The sequence below is a fragment of the Phascolarctos cinereus genome, unplaced genomic scaffold, assembly GCF_003287225.1.
Source record: "Phascolarctos cinereus isolate Bilbo 61053 unplaced genomic scaffold, phaCin_HiC Scaffold_726;HRSCAF=1367, whole genome shotgun sequence".
Classification (NCBI taxonomy): Eukaryota; Metazoa; Chordata; class Mammalia; order Diprotodontia; family Phascolarctidae; genus Phascolarctos; species Phascolarctos cinereus.
Window position 1 is genome coordinate 10,137,590 of NW_027556098.1, and position 24,709 is coordinate 10,162,298.

The following is a 24,709-nucleotide window of genomic DNA, read 5'->3' on the forward strand; positions in this document are numbered from 1 at the left end:
AATTTCAGTTTCCTGACTATAAATTAAAAAGGCTGAACTGGATGATCCATATAAGTTCTGAGTTTAGTGATTCTTCAACATATACTATCTGCCAAAATATTTTGTATATTCTTTTAAAGGGCTACCAAATTGACTGCTTTTTTGCTGAAAAAAAAAACAAACTTTTGAGTTAATGTCATTCTCTTCAATGTTTGAGTTATTGCTGTATCATATAACCTCTTCCCAAGGCACATAAGGCAAGGTAGGTCAAACTGTAGTATGTACATTTCATTGAAGTGCCACGTGCACAAAATATTGGATACTACTTGAAATACCATGGAAAACCATTCTTTTTCATTAGAGTGTAATTTCTTTAAGAGCAAGGCCTATTTTATGTTTTTTTAACCTTGGAACAGTACCTGTCACATATTGGGATGTTTAGTCATTTAGTTATATCTGAGTCTTTGAGATCATATGTATCATATTGCCCATGGGGTTTTCTTGGTAAAGATACTGGAGTGGTTTGCCATTTCCTAGTCCTGTGGATTAAGACCAGTGGAAGTTAAGTGACTTGCCCAAGGTCACACAGCTGGTGTCTGAGACCAGATTTGAACTCAGGTCTTACTGACTTCCGGCCCAGTGCTTAATCTACTGTGCCATCTAGCTGCCCTACTTAGCACATAGCAGGTGCAAAAGAAATACATACTGAGCTAAGCTGAATTGAAAGTACAATGGCATAATAGTGAGCCCCAGGTCTCCACTGAAGTCATCTATAGGCCAAACAAACTTGGAGAGAAAGATGATTGAATTCCATTAAGCAACTAATTAGCAAATATAGCCTCTTGTTTTTCAGAAATGATTTCGAGCTTAAGTTTTAAAGCATTTTGTATGTATTATCTAAAAATATTTCTCTGTAATGAACAAAAATATGAAGATATATTTTGGTGTGAATTTTAAGCTTCAGGCCTAGGAAGTGATTGAGCCTTGGGGTTGAGTTTGGGGTCTTGTATGTTGTTGTTCAGTCATTTCCTTTGTGACACATTTGAATTCTTCTCAGCAAAGATCCTGGAGTGCTTTGCCATTTCTTTCTCAAGCTCATTTTACAGATGAGAAAACTGAGGCAAACAGGTTTGAGTGACTTGCCCAAGGTCACACAGCTAGTAAGTATCTGAGTGAGGAAAAAAAGTGTTTCTGACTTCAAGCCCCACACTCTATACAGGAGGCATATAAATTAATGTTTAAAGAAATACCCAAAAAAAGTAAAATAAATTTGAAAAGTTAAAAAGTAAAATAGATTATCTAAAAATTAAGTCCACTTTACAGATTGTACTATGGAAGAAATTGCAGAGTATTCAAGTCCAATTTTCAACAATTTGGAATATTCTTTTTCCTGAGAGATTTAAAATGTAGAATAAGTCTCTTCACCTAGTTTTTTCCGGACCTCGGTTTCATGTGATCATAGATTTAGAATCAGAAATGGTCTTTGAGGTCTCATAGTCTGACCTTTTCATTTTGCAGATCATGAAACTGAGTGCTGTAGAGGTACAGTGTCACATAGGCAAATTCCTTTCATCTATAAATCCTATGAAATAAATGCAATTAAAATGGTAAAAATAAAGCATACTTACCTGTAACAGTGTTCAGATACAGTTGCTTTCTGTAAATTCTGAGAACCTTGATCCTATGGTTCTCTTCAAGCTCCAAGCTCAATTTATACCAGTCTCCTCCAATATAGCCACCAATCAGGATTCAGGAGAGGAAAAAAAAAGAATTGAGTTCAGCTAAAAATTGTAACATCATGGGTTTCCACAGTCATTATCAATCACAAGATTGGAATGTTATGATTAGAACACATGGGGTCTTTCATTATGGACAATAATAGGTTTATCACATCAAATGAGTATCATTGGCCAAAGTGTTTCAGTAAGCATATTATTTGCATGTACATACTGGTTGATGTGGAATCAGCTTGGAAATTTTGCTCTGTCGTTGTCTGCTTTGGTACTACTGAAGTTTCAAGTCAGCACGTATGGCTGCTCTTTTTTTCTATGCAAAATTTACTTTCAATCTGCTATATAAGATAATGAATGCTTCATACTGGAGTCTGATCTACCGAACAGCAAATTTTGGTCAAGTCACATAAAATGAATGTAGAAAATCAAGAGTTTGGTCATCAAATGGGTATATGGTACTTAATCCTTCTAGAATGAATAATTGTAGTTGTTTCATGAGCTTATTCATATTTTATAGTTAGTTAAAATAAAGCAGGCTAATAGAGATATGGGTAGTTAGATGGCACAGTGGATAGAGCACTGGCCTGGAATCAGGAAGATGTGAGTTTAAATCAAGCCTCAGATACTTACTAGTTGTATGATCCTAGGAAAGTTACTTAACACTGTTTGCCTCAGTTTCCTCATCTGTAAAATGAGCCAGAAAACAAAATGGTAAACCACTTTAGTATCTTTGCCCAGAAATCCCCAAATGAGTCCACAAAAAGTTGGACATAACTGAAATAAATGAACAACATAACAAAAATCACTAAATATGTATTGAGTGCCTACCATGTGCCACACATGGTACTAGGGATGTTAAAAAAAAAAAAGCACAAAAGATAGTTTCTATTTTCAAGGACATCACATCTAAAGGGAGAGACGACATGGAAACAGCTATGAACAAACAAATTATATAAAAGATAGGATTTTTTAAAAAAGAAGTAATGGAGAAAATACAGATAGTGAGTAGAATGGAGGGAATGGGAAGAATGGAATTGGATAGGTTAGGTCTTATAGGATCTATAGATTTGTCTTGAAATTTGTTAGAAAGAGGAACTATTATAGCATTCTAAGAGATGGAATAGCATTGTCATAGGTAGGCAAGAGAGATTCTTTTATAAGAGGTGGCATAGATTTAGAGTTTGAAGGGACCTTCAAGGCCAATCCCTCATTTTATGGATGTATTATGGTTATATAGACAGTAAGTGCTCTATCCATTAAACCATGATTCCTTAAGAATGTGACATTAGTGGCTGAGAGACTTCTGAAAGAGAGGCTAGAGCAATGTGGTAAGTAAATAATTAGTAACTTGTAAGGATTAGACTTGAGACATGGGAAATAGGGAAATCTGTTGAATTTAGAAGGGACTAGCCATGGAGCTTTTTATTTTATTTTCACATCGAATGAATAGATTGAATGGTGTCAATATAAAAGTGTGTTTGAACAGATTTAACAAAGCTAAAGAGGAGATTCTTATAAATCATGAGCCCCAGGCACTTATGTACTTCAGGGATGACTATGGGGACACCTGAAGATTCAAACTGAGGTCTTCCTAACTCTAAATCCACCGTTCACTCCACTGCACCACCTGCCTCTGAGTTTAGTCACTCTTATGGTTTAGTTCAGCATGAGGGGAGTGAAAATGGCAAGACTGAATTACACATAGGTCTCATGTATTAAAGAAGGATTTGGATATATTAGTTGGGGTTTGTATGTTCTTGTCCTGTTTGTTCTTCATTTTTGAAGAAGACTAGTGACATTACTGGTGATATCTTGACTTGTGCATGACTTGGATTTAAGTGAGGCAGCATTGTGCAAAGTTACCAGTTTCACTCTCTTTTGCTGAGTCATAGAAATCCAGCGGCAGAACAAAAGTCAAGAAAACTGGCAAAAGTCCAACTTGCATTCGATGACCTTTGTGTCTTTGATGTCTGAACAAACTCTAAATATACCACCTGTTTCAGCTACCTTCAGGGCCATTGGAACAAATTGTTCTTATTTGCCCATTCCACCAGGGAAAGTCTTCACTTTCTTGGGGTAGACATTCCCCTAACTCTCCTCATGTTACCTTCAACCTGGTTTAGCCCATCTGCCAAGACCGTTTTACCAGGCTGTAGACACTGTAAATGCTATAGCTTCTTGGAGCCACAGGTGAGAGTTAGATGAATCAGAAGGACACAAAAGGTTAATGAGTGACCCTAAAAAGGGCTGGACAAGATCTCTTACCAGAGGCACTAGTCCTTCTGAATACTCCATACACTTCCTTGTCTTATCTGCCTCTTAGACGATAAACTTTAGTGGGGCAGAGACTGTGCCTTATCTAACCATTACATTTCCCTTGTACCCAACACATTGTTCTGTACACAGTAAACTCTTGGTAAATAAATCTTTGTTAAGTATTGCTGAATGGATAAAGACAGATCCTGCCAGTTGCCTCTTTTTTATCCTTACATTGGCATAAATGCCAATCATCATCAACCCCATCAGTGTTCTGTATGATTTTGTATTTCACGATGGAGAAGAGCCCCTCATTTTCAAGGGCAGAGAGAGGAGGCACTAAAATTACTATTACTATTACTTCCTGTAGGGAAGGGGTTGAATTAAACAGCCTCTAAAGTTTCTTTTAGCTCTGTAGCTATGATTCTATGTTCCTAACATTATTAAGTAGAAGTCTTATCTAATAAAAGCATGGATACTATACCAAGAATATAAGAAGTATATACTCTGTATATACTAATAGTAAACTATAGTAAGTATTAGGCATTGTACACTTTGGTATAAAAAGGATTTTCATTCTACAGTAGCTAGCTACAAGGACTATTAAATTGTAAAGACTTTTTAAAAAGATTACTCTGTATGTAATATAGCATGGTTCCTATAATTTGTCAATCAGTTTGTCAGAATGCAATAGATTTCAAAATGTGGACTAGAGAGTATAAGGAATAATTTTTAAGAAAAACTGTTGAGAAAAAGTCATATTGAAAACTTAAAAAGAAAAATAAGTTACTGTGCAGTGGAAACAGAGCCAGGTTCTCATCTCTAGGCATACCACTAAGCAGTTTATTCCCAATAGCTTTGCACTAGTGACCACTAATTTGTACCCTTTCAAAAGTACTAGCAAATTACTTGGAACTTGTGAATGAGTACAGAGCATGCTTTCTCCCTCAAATATAATAGATTTGTACTGCTGAAGTCAGTGATGTAAGAGAAGGAGCCCTGTAATCTTGTGTAATTCACCTTAGTTCTTTGAAAGTCTGAGTTCTTGAAAGTGAAGGAGGCAGCTATGTACTTGGCAAGAATGTTCTACAGAAGTTTTTCTACTCAGTGGCATTAAGTCATCTCAGCAACTGGGTAGGAAGTGAAGCCCTTTAAATATATTAAGCACTGATAGTTTTCTAGGCTTTGATGAACAATAGCTTAGGAGCACTGTGACTTTTACTTTGCAGCTTCCTGAATCACAGAGGCTTTCTTTTTAATTATTTCTCTGCTTGAAATAGTGGTGTTTTACAGCTATATAATGCCAAAAGAACTAATTGCAAACTTTTTAAAAAGACAGTTGACTCATTATTTGATCCTAAGTAGTTTTGACCAAATTGACTTAAAATGTTTAATTTTTTCCCCCCGAAGAGAAGCATACTCTAATGGGTAGAGAACGGCCTCAGAGCCAGGAAAACCTGGCTTCAGGTTGGCGACCCCATCCCTGACACATACTGGCTATGCTGCTTACCCTGACAAATCACATAACTTCTCACTATTCTAGGTAACTCTTTTAGATTATAAGTTATAGTGCTGATAGGCATCAATGGAAGGAGCTGGAGTCCCCATACTCAGGAGATCAGAAGTTCAGTCCATATCCTATTTGTAAAATGATTTTAAATCTATGACTTGAAAAACATAATTAACCGAATTTAACATCTGTTTTGGTATCATATAAAGTCAAGTATTTTCTGCAGATGTTATCTTTTCTTCTTGTTGTTTATAAATGTAAATGCTGTGTTTTGTATGGTATTTAGCAATTTCATGAGTGTGTATTTCACATGAAACTAAATACTCAATCACCAAAGTCATAAAAGCTTCCTTTGAAGTATCAGGGATTGTGGTTCTGGACATGTTGTTGGCATATTTGTTCTTTCATCCCTGTATCCAAGGGCTCAGTTACTTGCCTAAGCTAACATGAAAGAAAAACAATCCTGCTTTTCCATGTGCAAGAGAAGGTAATATTTCCCCCATTCTTACCACACACAGAGATTCATAAATTAATTATAAATAATATCTTTGTGATATAACTGCTAAATTTACATACAAATTTAATCATGCTTACTTCGTGAAGTAAATAATTTTTTCATTGATCTGTGATTTCATTGATGAGACAGCTTCCTTTACAGATAGATATTACAATTCCTATCTCTTCATGGATAGAATGGTCTTTCTTCCATAGCAAATAATAACAATAATAACAATAACAGCAACAATGATTATTATTAATATGTACTTATATATTTATCATTATTATTATTCACCACCCTGTGACAAACCTGGTGATGAAAATACTCATATTAGTGACCAAGTAAATGGCATAGGGGATAGAGTGCTAATATAAGTCAAGACATGAGTTCAAATTTAGCCTCAGGCATTTACTAGCTGTGTGACCTTGGGCAAGTCATTTAACCTGTGTCTGCTCTGATTTCCTTCATTGTAAAATAACCCTAACTGCCAGGGGACCAAGTGAAATAATAATCGTAAAGCCCTTAGCACAGTGCCTGGCACCTAGTAGGAAATCTCATCATCATCATCATCATTATTATTACATAGGCTGATTGCCTTGAGTCCTGTTCTTGAAACCTTTCTAATGAGGCTTTGATAGATTACACTTTCCTAGCATCACCTTCAAGAACCCGAGGCACATGGGATATGAATGTAATAGAATATGTTTGTGGCAAAAGAAATGATGAAGGGCATGGTTACAGAGAACCCTGAGAAGACTTACATTAACTGATTCAGAGTTAAGTGAGCAGAATCAGGAGAACAATGTGTTCAAGAATAGCCGTGTTATAAAGACAAACAACTCTGAAATACTAGACCAATGATGTCTATATAATAGGACCATGAAATAGGCTGGCCAACTTTTGACAGAGAGATAATAGACTCAAAATACAGATGGAGACATATTTTTTTTAGATGTCACCAACACAGGAATTCATTTCCCTTGAGTATGGAAATTTGAACAATTTTATTTTTTCTTTTTCAATGGAGGGGAGGGCAAGAAGAGCAGGAGAGAAAATAGATTTTAGTTCATTTTTAAAATAAAAAAAAGGAAAAGAAGAAGAATCTAGGGCACCTTCCACACCATGATAAGGCATTGGAGTAAAATGATAGTGCTAAAGGTATATGTAATAATTATAATAAGTACATCCATAAATAAATATATAATCATATATATGAATATAAACATGTATATATGTTTATATGCCAATTGTGTATATATAGATGTGTAGTAACAAAACGCATTGGGCATTTCCATTGTCTACTGAATGATTTAATGAATCTCTTCTAGGAAACATAATTGTTGTCCAGTATTTCTTTGTGTGTTATTTGTCATGGACCTCTGATATAGCTGCTAAATTTACATGCAAATTTAATCATGCTTACTTCATGAAGTAAATAATTTCTTCATTGATCTGCGTATGCAGAATTTACTTGTGTTTTTCTTATGGAATAGTTTGTAAAAATTAAAAGTGCTTTGGAAAGGAGGAACCCATTAGTCTTCAAACATAGACTAAAAGACCACATGAGGATTCAGAGAGAATTCATGCTTTAGTTGAGGATTGTGCTAGATGACTTCTGAGGCCCCCTACTCTAGGATTGATTTAATTAACTCAATATGGTAAAAAACAACAAAAATGCAAAACAGCCTTGGAGTACTCCTATATAATGGGTGTAGATTTGGAAGTAACTGGGAGGAAAGAGAAACCTTAATCCCCTGAGCAAGACAGGTGGATACAAACAAAACACAGGTGATTAAAACCAATGTGTTGGGTTGGTCACGTTTGTCATATGATCTAGAAGTTGTGCCATCATTGTAGCCCTTGAAAGAATCAGGAATAGATCTCTAGTGTTATTGTTGTTGAACCTTAGTTCTCAAACAAGACCAATGATAACATTATGGTGGTGTATGTCTTGACTGTATAAGTATACAAGCATTTCGGTATCCCAAAACTGGACTTCTTCTTTTCCACTTAATAGTATTCTATTTTTTCCAATTACATGTAAAGATAGTTTCAGCATTCATTTATTGGAAGATTTTGAGTTCTGAATTTTCCCTCTTCCTTCCTCCCCCCCCACCAAAGACAGCAAACAATTCGACATAGGTTATACGTGTATATTCATGTTAAATATATTTCCACATTAGTGATGTTGTGAAAGAAGAATCAGAACTATAGGGGGGAAACCACAAGAAAGAAAGAAAAAAACAAAAATATGAAAATAGTATACTTCAATCTGCATTGACTTCACAGTTCTTTCTCTGTATGTATAGCATTTTTTACCATGAGTCTTTTGGAATTTTCCCAGAATATTGTATTGCTGAGAAGAGCTAAGTCTATCAAAATTGCTCATGTCACAATGTTGCTGTTATTGTATACAATATTCTCCTGGCTCTGCTCACTTCACTCAGCATCAGACTATACAAGTCTTTCCAGGTCTTTCTGAAGTCTGCCTGCTCATCATTTCTTACAGCACAATAATATTCCATTACATTCATACACCACAACTTGTTCAGCCATTCCCCAATTGATGGGCATCCTCTCAATTTCCAAGTCTTTGCCACCACAAAAAGAGCTGCTACAAATATTTTTGTACATGTGGGTCCTTTTCCTATTTGTATGATCTCTTTGGGATATGGCCCTAGTAGTGCTATTGCTGGACCAACGGGTGTGCACAGTTTTATAGCCCTTTGGGCTTAGTTCCAAATTGCTCTCCAGAATGGCTGGATCAGTAAAACTTGACTTCTTAACTTCTTTTGTCAAGGATCCCCTTTGGCAGTCTGATGAAGCTGATCAACCCCTCAGAATAACGTTGTTAAATGCATAAAATAAAATACATAGAATTATAAAGGAAACCAATTATGTTGAAAGAAACATGCTATATTTTTTTTAAAGTTCATAGAACCCAAGTTAAGAAAATTCTGTCTTCTACACGAAGCCTCTCCTGATCTCCCTTAATAGTCATGGCTTCCCTCTATTATTTTCTCTAATTGATTCTGTCTATATCTTGTTCATACATGATTGTTTCTGGGTTCTCTCTCTCGTGAGACGATGAGCTTACTGGGAGTAGGAATATTTTTTTTTCTGTCTTTGCACTCCCAGCATGTAACACAGATCCAGGCACACGTTGTTCTTTGTTGTGCAGTTATTTCAGGGATATCTGACTTTTCATGACCACAGCTGGGGTTTTCTTGTCAAAGGTCCTGGTGCAGTTTGTCATTTCTTTCTCCGTCTCATTTTACAGATAAGGAAACTGAGGCAAACAGGGTTAAGTGACATGCCCAGGGTCACTGAGCTAGTACGTGTGTGAGGCCATATTTGAATTTGAGTCTTCCTGACTCTGTTTTATCCACAGAGCCACCTAGCTGCCCTGGCTGGCACATAGCGGGCATTCAATAAATGTTTATTGACTGGATAACATAATGTAACAAACAAAACAGTTTTGTGGGTCAAGGTAGGGAGAGTTACTTCAAAAGCAGTAGCAATCTGAGCATTATGTCCCATACCATTTAGGTCCATAAGCAATTTCAGCACCATTCAGAGTTCAACCGTGGATAAAGCTTCTCACCTCTCCATGTACATGTATATATGTGTGTATCTTGAAAAAAAATTACAAAAAAGCCAGAAACAGTCCTTTGTCAGCTACAAATAGCATTCCTGTAATAGTATAAACAATCATGGAAGGAGTTTATACAGCTTGTAATTTAAAAGTCTTGCTTGCATTTGCTTAATTAAATGGCAGGAAATTTTCAGTAAGTGAGTTTACATGTAGATGGATGGTATTTTGTTTGGGGGATAATTAACTAGCAAGTGAAGGGAGTGAGAAATTTACATTTGTGTTGTTTGAATGTGTATTTTTGTCTCTTGTATCATAAACTTTGAATACATAGTTATTAGTACCAAATGTACCTAGCTGATTTTTATTACTTGGAGAGTTGGTAAAGTTCATTCTCACTTAATACAGATGTGAATCTTTGAAGCCAGTGATTCCCAGTCTAATCATTAATTATCTCCAAACTTAGAATTTAAGTACCTCACCAGTAAGGATTGTTTCTGTCATCATATTTGTGTGTTTAGTGATTAATACTAGCACGTAACTGATAGTGAAGGAATACTCAATTCATTAATTGGTTGATAGAAGAACTTAAGCAGTTACCCTAGCATAGAGATAGGGATGAGAGACATGGTACAGTGTGTACAGTGGAAAAAATTTTGGATTTGAAATCAGAATACCTGGGTCTGAATTCCAGCTGAACAGCTCAATACTCTTATGATTTTGAGCAAGGCTCTTAAATTTCTCTAGGATTTGGTTTCCTCATTTGTTCAACTGTTGTTGTTCAGTTGTTTCAGTCATGTCTGAGTCTTTGTGACCCCATTTGGGGTTTTCTTGGTAGAGATACCAGAGTGATTTGCCATTTCCTTCTCCAGCTCATTTTACAGATGAGGAAACTGAGGCAAACAAGGTTAAGTACTTTGCATAGAGTCACACAGCTGGTAAGTATCTGAGGCCACATTTGAACTCAGGAAGACACAATTTCCTGAGTCTAGGCCCTCTATCCACTCTATCCAATGTACCACCTAGCTTCCCCAATTCATTCATCTAGCATTTATTAAATACTTTCTATGTGGAAGGAATTGTGTTGAAGATAGAAAGGCAAAAAAAAATTTTTTTAATAATCTTTGCCCTCTAGGAGCTTCCATTCAACTAGATTTTTCATTCATTTGTAAAATGAGGAGATTGGACTAGGTGATGAGACCTAAATTCTATGAATTCTATTAATTTTACAAAGTAGGTGCTTGAAAATTGCCTGTTGAACGGAATAAAGGGAAATTCCTAGACTTGCGTCAGAATTAAGATTGGAAAAAAGATAGGAAAAAGGAACATAGCATTGTTATTTTTTAAGTTTTAGACCATGACATGTGATTAGGAAAATTATACTTCCTCTAAATTGTAAAAGGAACATCCAAGTTTCATTTAAAAACAGAATCTGAGATTACAGGCCAATTCAGTATCTGAACTAATGGGAAAGAATCATTGTGTTGATAACTGAAAAATTATTTACAGTTGAGTTTGCAGTGCACATGACATGATTGTACTTCAAGAGGTAGGTTTTGTTTAAAATTATCAGTAGCAAATTTGGTTTAAGGTCTCAGTAGCAGAAAGAAGCATATCATTTAAAGGATTCTTCCATGAAAATCAAGAAGTGAACACTCAGAAGTTGACTAAATCATTTTAATCTGACTGTTGCAGGAAAGAGTAGGAATGAAGAAGATCTAGGTAGCTATAGAGTTTTAGAGCAGGTAGGAGATGCCTTAATGATTGTCCTGTCCAATCCTTTCATTTTGTGGATTAGGAAATTGCCTAATGAGGCTTAATCAGAGTTATAAATGACAGGTAGTTAAAGGCAAACGTAGAATTAGAAGTGTCCAGATCTCCTGTTTCTCAAACCAGTAAATATAACAGTATAGAAATAGCTGTAGATACATAGATAGATATACATGAAGTATATATATAAGTACATATTTGTACATATGTGTGTGAGTGCATACACATGTGTACATGTGGGTATGTATGTATTATGCACATACATATACATATGTGTATATATGCACATGTATAGATGTGTGTGTGTGTGTGTGTGTGTGTGTGTGTGTGTGTATCAGCTAGGTGACACAGTAGATGAATATGGGGTCTGGAGTCAGGAAGACTCATCCTCCTGAATTCAAATCTAGCCTCAGATACTAGCTATGTGACTGTGGGCAAGTCATTTAACCCTGTTTGCCTCAGTTCCTCATCTGTAAAATAAGATGGAGAAGGAAATGGTAAACCATTCAAGGAAGCGTTCAATTTTTTAAAAAATTGAAATGGACAGATAACAATGAGAGAAATGGGTGGATAGTCTACCCCAGGAGTTAGAGCTGGTAAGACTACTAGAGAATTTACCAAATGACCTTTTCAAAGTCATATCTTTGTTTTTTTCTTTATCCCAGAAAATAACTGAACAACAAATATATGTGTATATATATGTGTGTATGTATATATGTACATATCTATACATGTATGTATATGTGTGTGCATATACACAGGTAATATACACATATGTGTGTATGTATAAGATTATATATACATGTATTGTATATACACACATACATATATATATGTGAATGAAACTTTTTCATAATGCTAGTTTTGGGGACAGGACTAATCTTTCCATCTAATTCTGATATGAAGTTTCAATTGCATATAGATGTTGTGTTTTAGAGAGTGTGATCTGATCCTCAGGCGATTTAAGTGACAATGAAGAAACATTTCACAGAATTTTATACCATTAGGGGCTATTTAATTCAATACTTCATTTTTAAAGATGAAGAATCTAGGGCTGAGAAAGGAAAGGTATCTTTGCCAGAGTCAAGCAAGAATGAAGAAGCAAAACCAGGGTCATACCTAGGTTCTCTGATTTCAAATCTAGGGGAGTTCTGTTTTAAACAGATATGCTATTTCTTTTTTTTTTTTTAATTTAATTTCATTTTATTTTATATGTGAAATTCTTTAACACATCTCCTAAGGAGTACAGAGTCATTTGATGTAAATGATAATATTAAGTTCACTACATCCCTGAAGTAAGATATAAGTAGATGGTCAATCAGGGTCAAGTCCTCTCTCAATAAACTCTGCGAAGGTTTCAGCCTTTTCATCATATTATTCTTTTCTCTGTTTATTTTGGTAATGAGTAGTCTATCAAAAATTATATTTCCAAGGCAATAGCATTCAAGTTCTCCATCCTAGCTGTGCCAGATGAAGTTTCAGCCTCTATCATCCCATGCTTGTACTGGCTTGTATTTAAACAATGCTGTCAGAGTATCTATTAGTACAGGGTTTATGTAACATCATAATGGATTATTTATTGGACCTGGGTTCACAAAGACCTGCAACCATGGGCTGTCAAGTCAGTAAAGTGAATTCTTTGCAGGCTGGAACTTCTTTTCATTCTGTCTCTGTATCCTCAAATCCAGCATGTTTCATTTTCTGCACAAAGACAACACAGAGTAAATGCTTATTGGATTGGCTTTGGAAATGCTTTTGTTTTAGTTAATGTTTCATTCTTAGTAGCTATGCCAACATGTGAGTTCTGCAAGGTTTAACCAAGATGAAAAAAATCTGTCATATGAGAAAAAGCCTTACTGAATAGATTATATAATATGTAATAGGTTCCTGCCCAGAAGTTTGGCCCAGTAAGTGATGCAATTGTTCAGCTATAACAACTCATGAAATATGGTGGAGGTATAAACTATATTAGAGGATGTAACGTCCACACCAGTGAAACAGTAATAATAACAATTCATACTATATGTCCCTTTAAGTTTTACAATGCATACAACAAAATTGTAATGTCAATAGTGCCAGTATTATTATCTTCAGGACCTTTTCAATTATCAAAGATTATTGTACTTTCTTGGTTTGAGTTCTCCCAGTATAATGCCCATATCTTAAACCATCCTCTACCTTCTGGAATAAAAGAAAAAAACAAAGATATGACTTTGAAAAGGTCATTTGGTAAATTCTCTAGTAGTTTTACCAGCTCTAACTCCTGGGGTAGACTATCCACCCATTTCTCTCATTGTTATCTGTCCATTTCAATTTTTTTAAAAATTGAATGATTCCTTGAAACCATTATTTGGAGAAAAAATCTCATGCAATAGAGAATATGTTATAAAAGTGCAAATATTTTAAAATGGGACAAAATATAAGTCTAACAAGCTTTTCCATATCTTTTGTAGTATTGCAGTATTTCCAAGGTTAGATTCTATGGAATTCTATTGGGAGGCTTGAAGCAGGATGGAAACTCCTGACCCTACCTAACTCAGGTCATTTTGGAATATAAGACTACAAAAGGAAAAATTAAAACCATAATGCAGTGCTCATAACCCAATGATTATGAGTTGAATTCTTCCAAGACCTAAATCTGTTTGTCCTTCGTTTTGAAACTGAGTCCTCAGTTTGATTTGTAACTGAGCCTACGTGGCAGGAATGGACTGACTGTTTTTAAGTAATTAACTGGTCAATTGAAAAAAGTGACCAATTCAATTTCCTGCTTCTCCCCACCCCACTGCCACCATCTCCAGTGATTTTGAGGTATTGCTTCAGTGAATTTCACAGACTCACAAATTGGATTTGTCTTTGTGTGGATTCAGTGGAGCGGTGACCTAGGAATTAGTGGCTCACCACATTTAGTCCCACATAATATATCTGGATATGTAGTTGCCTTACCAATAATGCCTTAGTCTGAATGAGTTGTTAAGATGACTAGCAGTAGAGTATAATGACCTTTTTTGCTAAGTTGAATCTAATCTGATCTGCATTATTAGTTCCTTGAACTATATACTCCCTGTTCATTGCATCATGGATTAAATGTTCTCACATCGTTGATGAACCAGCAAATATTTTTCCCCCTTCGACTTTTAATCTTAGTCTTCACAACAAACAACCCAATAGTGTTTTCCCTCAGACTGTTGTCATTATCTGTGATCCAGCAAAAATTAGCATAATGTATTCTGCTTCCTGAGTCAATCAATCCTAATGAAAACCAGAATCATGCATATTTTGTACTTGACAAACTTTTCCTACCCCCAGGTTGTAATAGTAATATGTGTCCTGAGACACACACATTTCCAATATGGAAATGAAAATCCGTTGCTTAACAATAAATGACTCATTAAAAATCTACATGTCGTTGGAATACAGAGTACTGACAAATAGTTCCCACCTGTATTTTGTAAAAGACTCCTTTTGGAAAAAGCTGGTCTTATTTAAAATGAACATCCAAAGGAAATGTTTCAAAGCTGTGGGCTCATGTCCACCAGAAAGTATGTTTCTGGGGAAATCTGGAAAAGGCATTAATTTATTGCTTTGTGGGAGAATAATGACATTAGGTTTTGCCTCCCCACCCTTTCCTAGTCAACCTCAAAGAGGAAAAAAAAATCAGAAAATTTGAAAGTTCACAGATAACCTGAGACTTGTTGGAGAGTAAGACCTTGGCAGCAGTTTGCAGATTCCTTAGGAATATATTGAATACTCGTGGGGAAAGCATTGCTAATATCCATCCCTTGCTGAATTTAAATGGGGGAGAGGGGTTTAATTGAAATAAAATTAAAACCTGCATGTCGGGACAGGTGACAAGTCCCCTTTTCAACCCTAAAATTCTATGATTCTATCTGCCACGCCAACCTTCTCTTTCCCACATCTCTGGAGGAGTAGTGTGGTATTCTACAGAGCTAGAAAGGAAAGGCTATCAACATTTTTACTTCATATTAATATCTTGACAGCGTTAATTCTTGCACTGTGAAATCATTATCAGCAAATAAGTTTTGTGGTCCTCTTTTTTCCTCACCTTAAGAACAATTAGAGGCCATGTTGGTTAGTGGATTGAGATCTGAATTGGGAGTCCTGGGTTCAAGTTTGGCACTGATACATGCATTGTAGCTCTATGAGCCAAGAGAAATAAGCGGTTCTCTAGGGATATAAGTTACAGAGCAGGTATAGATCTGCATTAGGTAGAGAGAGTTTCCTAACTGGGAGCTTTCTATAGCAACAAAATCATAGATCCATTCCAAAAAGATTAATAAAAACAGCAAAATAGTAATACTCAAACAAATAATCATTTCTTAACATCTATGTATATGTCCTTCACTACTTGCTGAAAAAAACAATTACCTAGTGATCCTGGTGATCCTGGGTTAATCAATCCTTGGATAACAATCAACCAGTAAGGAAGCATTTATCAAGCACCTATTATATGCCAGACACTGAGCACTGGGAATAAAAATAAAAATCTGTGCTCTCTGAGGGAGATAATATGCAAACTACATACAAACAAGATACGTGCAGCATAAATTGGAGATGGTCCACAGAAGGAAGATCTTACCATTAAGGAGGATAGGGAAAGCCTTCTTGGAGATACAAAATCCATCAGAAGGACAGTGGTTGGAGTCTTGCCAACTGTTTAGAACCTGTTAGAGCTTTGATCCCCCAGTACTTACATAACCCAAGGTCACTGGTTGATCTTCATGCCAAGATTTCAGGGCATAAAACAATACATAGCCACCTACCCTTAGGTATAAAATGACGTCCTATAAAGGAATAATGTAAATATTAAGGTGGGTTAGAGTGGAGGGTTAGCTTTAAAATTCTCCTAGTAAGTGTAATATATGCTTATATGTAATGTATACTTACATGTTAATTATACTCATATGGTTTAATTTTAATAATACCCTTATAGAAAAATAAGCACAGTCTTGAAAATTCTTAGTCAATGGTGCTTTTGGTGATACCTGATTTCATCAATATGTGTAGAACCACAATAGATGCAGATTATGATAATTTAATGAATGAATAAACCAATAGAAATGGTATAATACTTGGTAGAAAGGGTATTTTGATAATGAAATAAATCTGGGCCTTAAAAATTGGTTATCCAAGAAAAGCAGCAAGGGATAACTACTCTGATCTATCACAGACTTGTATGATGGTTATTGTAGAGTGAAATGGGCACTGAATTTTGAATCAAGACACAGGTTCAAATCCATCTTCTATCACTTATCCATTGGAACTTAGGCATATGTAATAGCCTCTCTGATCCTTAATTCCATTATCTGTAAAATGTGGATAATAATACTATATGCACTGTTAGATTTTTGGGAAGCTCAATTAAAATGAAGTGCTTTACTACATAAATGTCAACCATTATTGTTCAATCATATTGTAAATATTTTATTTTGCATTAAAAGGTTCTATGCTTTTTCACTGCCTAAATGAGGCAGAATATACTAGTGTTCCGAAAGATTTTCACCATTCAACTTGCCATGCCTTTGGTTCATGCAGGAAGAAAATGAGCATTTAGTAAATACCTGCGCTGAGCCAGGCATTGTGCTGAATGCTTTATAAATATTATCTCATGTGACCTTCACAACAACGCAGGGAGGTTGATGCTATTATCAGCCTCATTTTACAGGTAGGGAAACTGAGGTAGATAGTGGTTAAGTGACTTCCCCAGGATCACACAGCTAGTATCCAAGATCAATTTGAATTCAGATCTTCCTGATTCCAGGATGTCTTTTCCCCCCCTTATTTCCCACTGCCCTCACTCTATTTTTAACATAATAAAAGACAGGGGTTGAATTTTTTATGAGTAAACATTTTGGGGGGGGAGTGGTTAATTGTTATTTGTAGTACTGCTATAGCTTATAGTAGCAATTCTCAAAAGGCAAATTTTAAGAATCTTGCTTCCTTTCTTCGGTGTCAGAAATCATATGACTGGAATTCTGATGAGTTCCAATGGGTTTGTAGATATGTTATATAATGTATTCCTGAGGGAGACTATATACTTGACTAGCTTTCAAGTGCATTCTGGGCTTACAGACTTTTTAGAGCTAGAAGGAACAATGGAGATTACATACTGTAATCTCTCATATTATAGATAAAGAAATCAAGCTCCAAAGAAGTTACATGTGAGTTAGTAATAAATTTACTTTTTTTGTTTTTTTTCTTCAGATCACCCAAATTTTCCAATATATCCCTCAACCTCCCATCCCCATAAAAATCCTTCTTTTAGAAAACAATAAAAAGAGAAAATGATGCTTAAAAAGTAACAGATATATTAAATGAGCCACACATTATATGCAACATCCCACATCTCGCAAAGATAGGAAGAAAGATTTATGAATAATACATTTTAATGACCCTAGAGTAGCTTGCTGTTTAGATCCATATAGAAAAAAACTCTATATAAATTTAAAGTATTGTGTTGAGTACACTATGTATGGCAATTTTCCCCGTGTCTTTGAGAAGTCGTTATTTCAAGTAGGTAAGAATCCTCTTCTGCTTTTCTATTTCCAGCAAGTGCCTCGCGTCAGATGTGGTAAATCACATAATTGATTTTCATTTCTTTTCTGAAAGGTTTGTATAATAAAAGCATTAAAACAATAAAAATAAAGAAGGTTTGGAGAGATCTAAGGTCCTCCAATGCACAAATATGCTTTAATTTGGGTTTAGTAAGAACACAAGATTTGACTGACTGATGGAAGCTTCTAACAAAAGTTGATTGGAATAGCTAGATTAAGAGAAGGTAAGAGTTTGTTGATGGCCACTTTAATTATGTTATAGTTGATCTGTTTTGCAATTTGTTTACAGATGTTTTCTTTTCATTGGCTTGGAATGTGTACATAAGTGGTAACCCGATCTAAGTAAGCTGAGAAACAAAAAAGTGACAGTGATTTTCTAAATTACTAACATAATTTCATTTCATCCTTCAATACAATCAAATCAATTTAATTCAGCAAACATTTGTGTGTCTCCTGTATTGTGCCATAAACAATACTGGGTACAAGGTGATACAAAGACAAAAATGAAAACAATCTCTAACTTCAATGGTTTTTGTTCTGCTTGGGGAATGCAAAACATAACTAGGTAACGAAATATGAAATTATTTAGGTTCTCGGAGGGGAAGGGGAGAGAGAATGAAGGGAGAGCTAATAAATTTTCTGCGCACAGAAAGAAGCTAAGTTGTTTATGTGTTGTTTTCAAATTTTTTATTTATTTTAGTCATTCTTTTCTTTTTAAATTTTGAGTTTCATGTTCTTTCCCTTCCTCTACCCTACCACTGGCCACTGAGAAAGTAAACAATATATCAATTATACATATGAAATCACATAAAACCTATTTGCATATTAAGTATATTATTTAAAAAAGCAAAAGAAAAGAATAAAGTGAGAAAATTATACTTCATTTTGAACCTGCTGTTGATTAGTCCTTGCTCTGGAGGTGGATAGCATTTTTTCATCATGAGTCCTTTGGGATTGTCTTGGATCATTGTATTCATCAGAGTAGCCAAGTCCAGTGATTTCCTGGTTCTCCTCATTTAACTTTACATCAATTCAGATAGGTCTTGCCATTTTTTTTTCCTGAAACCACTCCCCTCATCATTTTTTATAGCACAATAGTACTCCATTACATTACAACATGTTCAGCCTTTCCCCAATTAATGAACATCCCATCAATTTCCAGTTCTTTGCCACCACAAAAAGAGGTGTTATAAATATTTTTGTAGATATAGATCCTTTTCTATTTCTCTTTGTTCTCTTTGGGGTACAGATCTAGTACTACTAGTAATACTATCTAGTATTACCAAATCAAGGAATATGCACAATTTTATAGACCTTGGATATAGTTCCAGATTGTTCTCCACAGTGATTGGACCAGCTCACCAATCCACTGACAATTTGATAGTTTTTATTAATTATTTTTTCTCTTGAAAAGGAAAGTAAATTAATTCTTTTTTCTCATCCCTGCCAACATTTAGCATTTCTGATAGGCATGAGGTGGTACCTCAGAGTTACTTTAATTTGCCTTTCTGTACTCAATAGAGATTTAGAGCTTTTTTCTATGACTATGGATAGTTTTTATTTCTTCTTCTGAAAATTGCCTATTAATATCCTTTAACCATTTATAAATTGGAGAATGGTTCTTAGTTTTATAAATTTGACTTAGTCCCCTATCTATTTAAGAAATGAGACTTTTATCAGAGAAACTTGCTGTAAAATTTTTGATATTACTTCATTGTCCTTGGTACTTTTGAGCAAAATGTAGTTTCCCTGATTATCTCTTTTAATTAGGTCTAATTATGCTTTTGCTTTGTTTGAGATCATGATTGCTATTCCTGCCTTTTTTACTTAAGGTGAAACATAATAGATTTTGCTCCAGCACTTTATTGTAACTCTGTGTGTTTGAAATGTGAATGCTTGTAAACAACATGTTTTCTAGTTTCTAATCCGTTCTGCTATCTGCTTCCATTTTATGGGTTAGTTCTGCCCATTCACATTTACAGTTACGATTACTGTGCATTTCCCTCCATTTTATTTTCTTCTCTTTGTTCTTTTTTCTGTGTCTTATTCTGTCCATCCTCAAAAGTCTGTTTTGCTTCTGACTACTGACTCCCTTAATCTACCCTTTTACAATTTCACAGGCAGGTACACACACACACACACACACACACACACACACACACACACATTTCTTGTGCCTTTCCTCTCCAATTTTCCTATTGAGAATGATAGATTTCTATACTCAACTGAGTGTGTGTGTGTGTGTGTGTGTGTGTATTCTTTACTTTTTGAACCAATTCTTATGAGAATGAGATTCAAGCATTGCCTGCCACCACCTCATTTACCCATCTACTATAAAAGCTCTTTCTTGCATACCTCTTTTGAGACAATTTTTTCCATTTTACCCCTCCCTTCCCCCTTCTCCCAATGCATCCTCCTTTCTCACCCCTACTTTTCTTTAGATCATCCCAACAGAACCCATGCCTTCTATCCATGTAGACTTCTTCTAACTGCCTTAATAATGATAAAGTTCTTAGGAGTTACATGTGTCATCTTCCCATATGGGAATGTAAACACTTTAACTTTATGGAGTCCTTTATGGTTACTCTTTCATGTTTACCTTTTTATGCTTCTCTTAAGCCTTTAGTTTGAATGTCAGATTTTCTATTAAACTCTGGTCTCTTCATCAATAATGCTTGGAAATTCTCTGTTTCGTTAGATTTGAGGCATTATTTTAGAGTTGTTTGGAGAGAAATGTTGGGAGAGTTCAGCTGTGTCCAGACCTGTACTCTGCCATCTTGACTGTGCTTGCATGTTAAGTTAAATTCAGCAGTGTCTCATGTCTCAATTGAAAGCTTTTCCCCACACTATGCCTGTGGCACAAGAGAAGAAATGTCAAGAGGCAAGGAAGACAAAGACACAATGGAATGTAGGGGCAAATGCATAATGGTGATACTGATGTTAATGTGCCCCACAGAAGAAGTTGGCCCACAACCTCAGCCATATGGAACCATCTTCTAAATGCCACTTCAGCCCAATTAATCTTGTTTCTGAAGTTGTTTTAATACAAGCTGCTAAAAGTGGCTTGGTTTTTCCCCCTCGAATTTCCTTAAAAGCTCAGCTCAATTTCCTCCTCCTACAAGTCAGGCCTCTCCTGACTTCCCCAGTTACTAATATTCCCTGCCCCAAGTGAATTTATATACACATGCACACATACATATACACAGAGTGAAAGACAGAGAGACAGACACAGATATATGCTTATATGTATGTGTTTTTCTCTGTAGAATGTAAGCATCTTGAAGTCAGGAACTGTTTTATTTTTTCCCCTTATAGCACCACCACTTGACACATAGCAGTCCCTAAATACATGCTGGTTGATTAATGGATAGATTTCCTGTTTTTGAAACATAAGCTGCTTTACTATAATGCTGTATATGCTTTGGGGCAATATGAAAAAGAAATTAAATACTACATAAATTTTAACTACGTTTTCCAGCAAGTGAAACTACTTAAATTTCTCCCCTTTTGTGGGGGTGGGGGGGGCAGGGTGGATCATCTCTTCTCTGCACTAATAAAGCACATGTCCACAGTACCTTAAATAGTGCCATTCACAGTGTAGAGTCTACCAAGTGTGGGACAGGGCAAAAAACCTAGAAGTTATTCATTTTTATATAATTGAGTACATAAAAATACACCAATGGTTGAGGGGAAAGAACTAGACTCAGAGGTAGGAGATAGGTTTTAATCCCATCTCTGCCACTAACAAGCAGGTAAGATTATAGGCAAGTTTTTCAACGTCCCCTGACTTTATGTTGGTAAAATGAAGAGGCTAGATTAGATCAGGAATTCTCATAACTTTTTTTTTTTGTCATAGACCCCTTTGGCAGTCTGGTGCAACTTTCTAATCCCTTCTCAGAATAATGTTTTTAAATGCATAAAATAAAATGCATAGAATTATAAAGGAAAACAAAAATCAGTGAAAATAAAGATGTAATTTTTTCCCAAGTTCAGAGACTTCCTGACATTTATCCACAGGACCCCTTGGGTGTTCATGGACCTCAGGTTAAGAACCCCTGGCCTAGAGGAAATCTGAGGTCCCTTCTAGGTCTGTCTGTGATCTAATATATTTTCCTGTTGACTAAATTTTCAGCAGATTATATTTCCTCGGATGCCCTGTAGGCATCTCAAAATCAACATATCTAAAACAGAACTCATGTTTGTCCCTAAACTCACCCCTCCTCCTAACTTCCCTATTTCTGTGCAAGGCACTGCTGTCTTTTCATTTGCACAAGTTTACAAGCCCAGAATCATTCTTATCCCTTTATTCTCCTTCACATCCTTCCCTGTTGACAGTGGTTGTTTACCAATGTTACAGAATTCTTTCTTCAACATCTTTCTTACTCACACATGCCCCACTTTAGTTCAGACTCCCATAATTTCTTCTCTGACCTTTTGCTCCAGCCTCTGAATTGATTACCCAGTTCAGCTTCCAATAGGAAGCTTCACGGTGCAGTGAGTAGAGTGCTGGACTTGGATTCAGGAAAACTTGAGTTCAAAACCAGCCTGAGACACGTACTGTTTTCACCCTGGGTAAGTCCCTTAACCTCTGTCTTCCTCAGTTTTCTTTTCTACAAAATGGGGATGATAATAGCCCCTCCCTCTCAGGGTTGTTGTGAGGATCAAAAAAAATAATATTTGTAAAGTCCTTAGTAATCCTTAAAGCATTATAGAAATACTAGCTATTATCATTTATATTTTGTTGTTCATCATTTCAGTTATGTACAATTTTTGCTTATGTACATTTTCTTGGCAGTTTTCAATGAGGTGGTTTGCCATTTTCTTCTCCAGGTTATTTTACGAGTGAGGAAACAGAGGCAAACAGGGTTAAGTGACTTGCCCAGGGTCACACAGCTAGTAAGTGTCTGAGATCAGACTTGAACTCAGGTCTACCTGACTTTGAGTCCAGACTTCTAGCCATTGAGCCACCTAGCTTCCTCCTTGACCCATAGTAGGCACACTTAATAAATACTTGTTGATTGACTGACTTTCCATATAGAGAGATTCTTAAATGTGGGTAGAGACTTTTGAGTATATAACGTCACTGAGAAAGAAATATTTTTCAGAGTGTTAAAAGATATATTAATGATTTTTTAAAAAAAACAAAAAGAAAATTGCTAAAATAGTATAGAGTAAGAAAAAGATGGTGATTTCTTATGCTTCTATCAGTTCTAATTTGCAACTGTCTTTGTTGTTCAGTAGTTTTTAATATTGAGTTTTTCTTCTGTGTAAATAAGATATCCATCTAACCTCAGGGCTTGGTTTATTTTCTGGTGAATCGTAACTATCTGATTTTGGAGTTCATTCTCCAGTCTCTGGTAATGCTATTTAGGCATGTCAGTATCTTTTAGATATTTTTCTCATGTTGTTGGCTTTGCTGAACTGATTCTAACAATACCTTAATAAATGGTGAAAACACGTAAAGAGGTTTATCTGATGTCTCAACCACTGTACCACATTGTGCTTTTACATAGGATATACACACATACATAGTAATATATATGTCCATATTTTATATACCTTTATCATTGACCTTAAGGCTTATAGAAATATGTAAATAATATTAATTTGCCTTATTAAGCAGAAAAATATAATCGTTAGCATTTATATAGTGCTTTAAGTTTTGCAAAGAGTTATATAAATATTATCTCATTTCATCTTCACAACAACCTTGGGAGGTATGTGCTATTATTTTCCTCATTTTATAGAAGAGGAAACTAAGGCAGATAGAGGTTAAATGGTTTGCCCAGGATCACACAGCTATTAAGTGGTCTGAGGCTGGATCTGAACTAAGGTGTTGACTCTAAATACCCAGCTCTCTCTAGCCACTGGGCCAACTAGCTACCTATGCCTTTCAGTGTAGTCTGCTGAAGATATACTATACTTTGACAGGCCTACAGTCTATACAGTTTAATTTAGTGCAATAGCTCTCAGTCTTTTCCACAGTGGTCCACACCTTCCGTTTAAACAAAAAATTGGCAGACCTCTTACAGTAAAATTCTCTAAAATTATATTTAAACATCATAAGCAATGTTTCATCTTAAAAAACAAAACAAAACAACACTTCAGAGCAGGTAGGTGGCACAGTAGATAGAACCCCAGCCCTGGAGTCAGGATGACCTGAGTTCAAATCCAGCTTCAGACCCTTGACACTAACTGTGTGACCCAAGGCAAGTCACTGAACCCCAATTACCTTGAAAAAAACAACTTAGGGTATTTCAGTGTTTCTTGTTAGCATAGTTTGAGAAAGAAGGATTTAATGCAAGATTCTCAAACCATGATCTTCAGAGCAGAGCTCTGTTATTTGGTCCTAAAAAAATGGGAATTTTATGAAAAAAAAATTAAGCTAGAAATAATTTTCCCACTAAATTATTAAATGTAAAATGCCTCTTGTTGTTGTTGTAGTTGTTGCTGTTGTTGTTGTTGATTTATTTCAGTCTTGTCTAACTCTTCAGGACCCTATTCGGGGTTTTCTTGGCAAAGATACTGGATTGGTGGGCCATTTCCTTCTCCAGGTCATTTCACAGATGAGAAAACAGGCGAACAGGGTTAAGTGACTTGCCCAGGACCACACACAGCTATTAAGTGTCTCAGGTCAGATTTGAACGCACAAAGAGGAAGCTTCCTGACTCTAAGCCTGGCATTCAATCCACTGCACCATGTAGCTGTCCCATGTAAAATTCTGCATGCATCAAAAATATTTAGGAGCATAGAATTGAGGAGAAGGACTTTAGAAGATATATTGTATACACCCCTCAG

The 24,709-nt window shown here is 35.7% G+C and overlaps 1 protein-coding gene across 3 annotated transcripts in view; it reads left to right on the forward strand.

Moving 5' to 3' along the window:
- Positions 1-24,709, forward strand: part of ARHGAP6 (Rho GTPase activating protein 6) — a 672,203-nt gene that overhangs the window by 505,295 nt on the left and 142,199 nt on the right. The gene's annotated exons all lie outside the window — the stretch shown is intronic.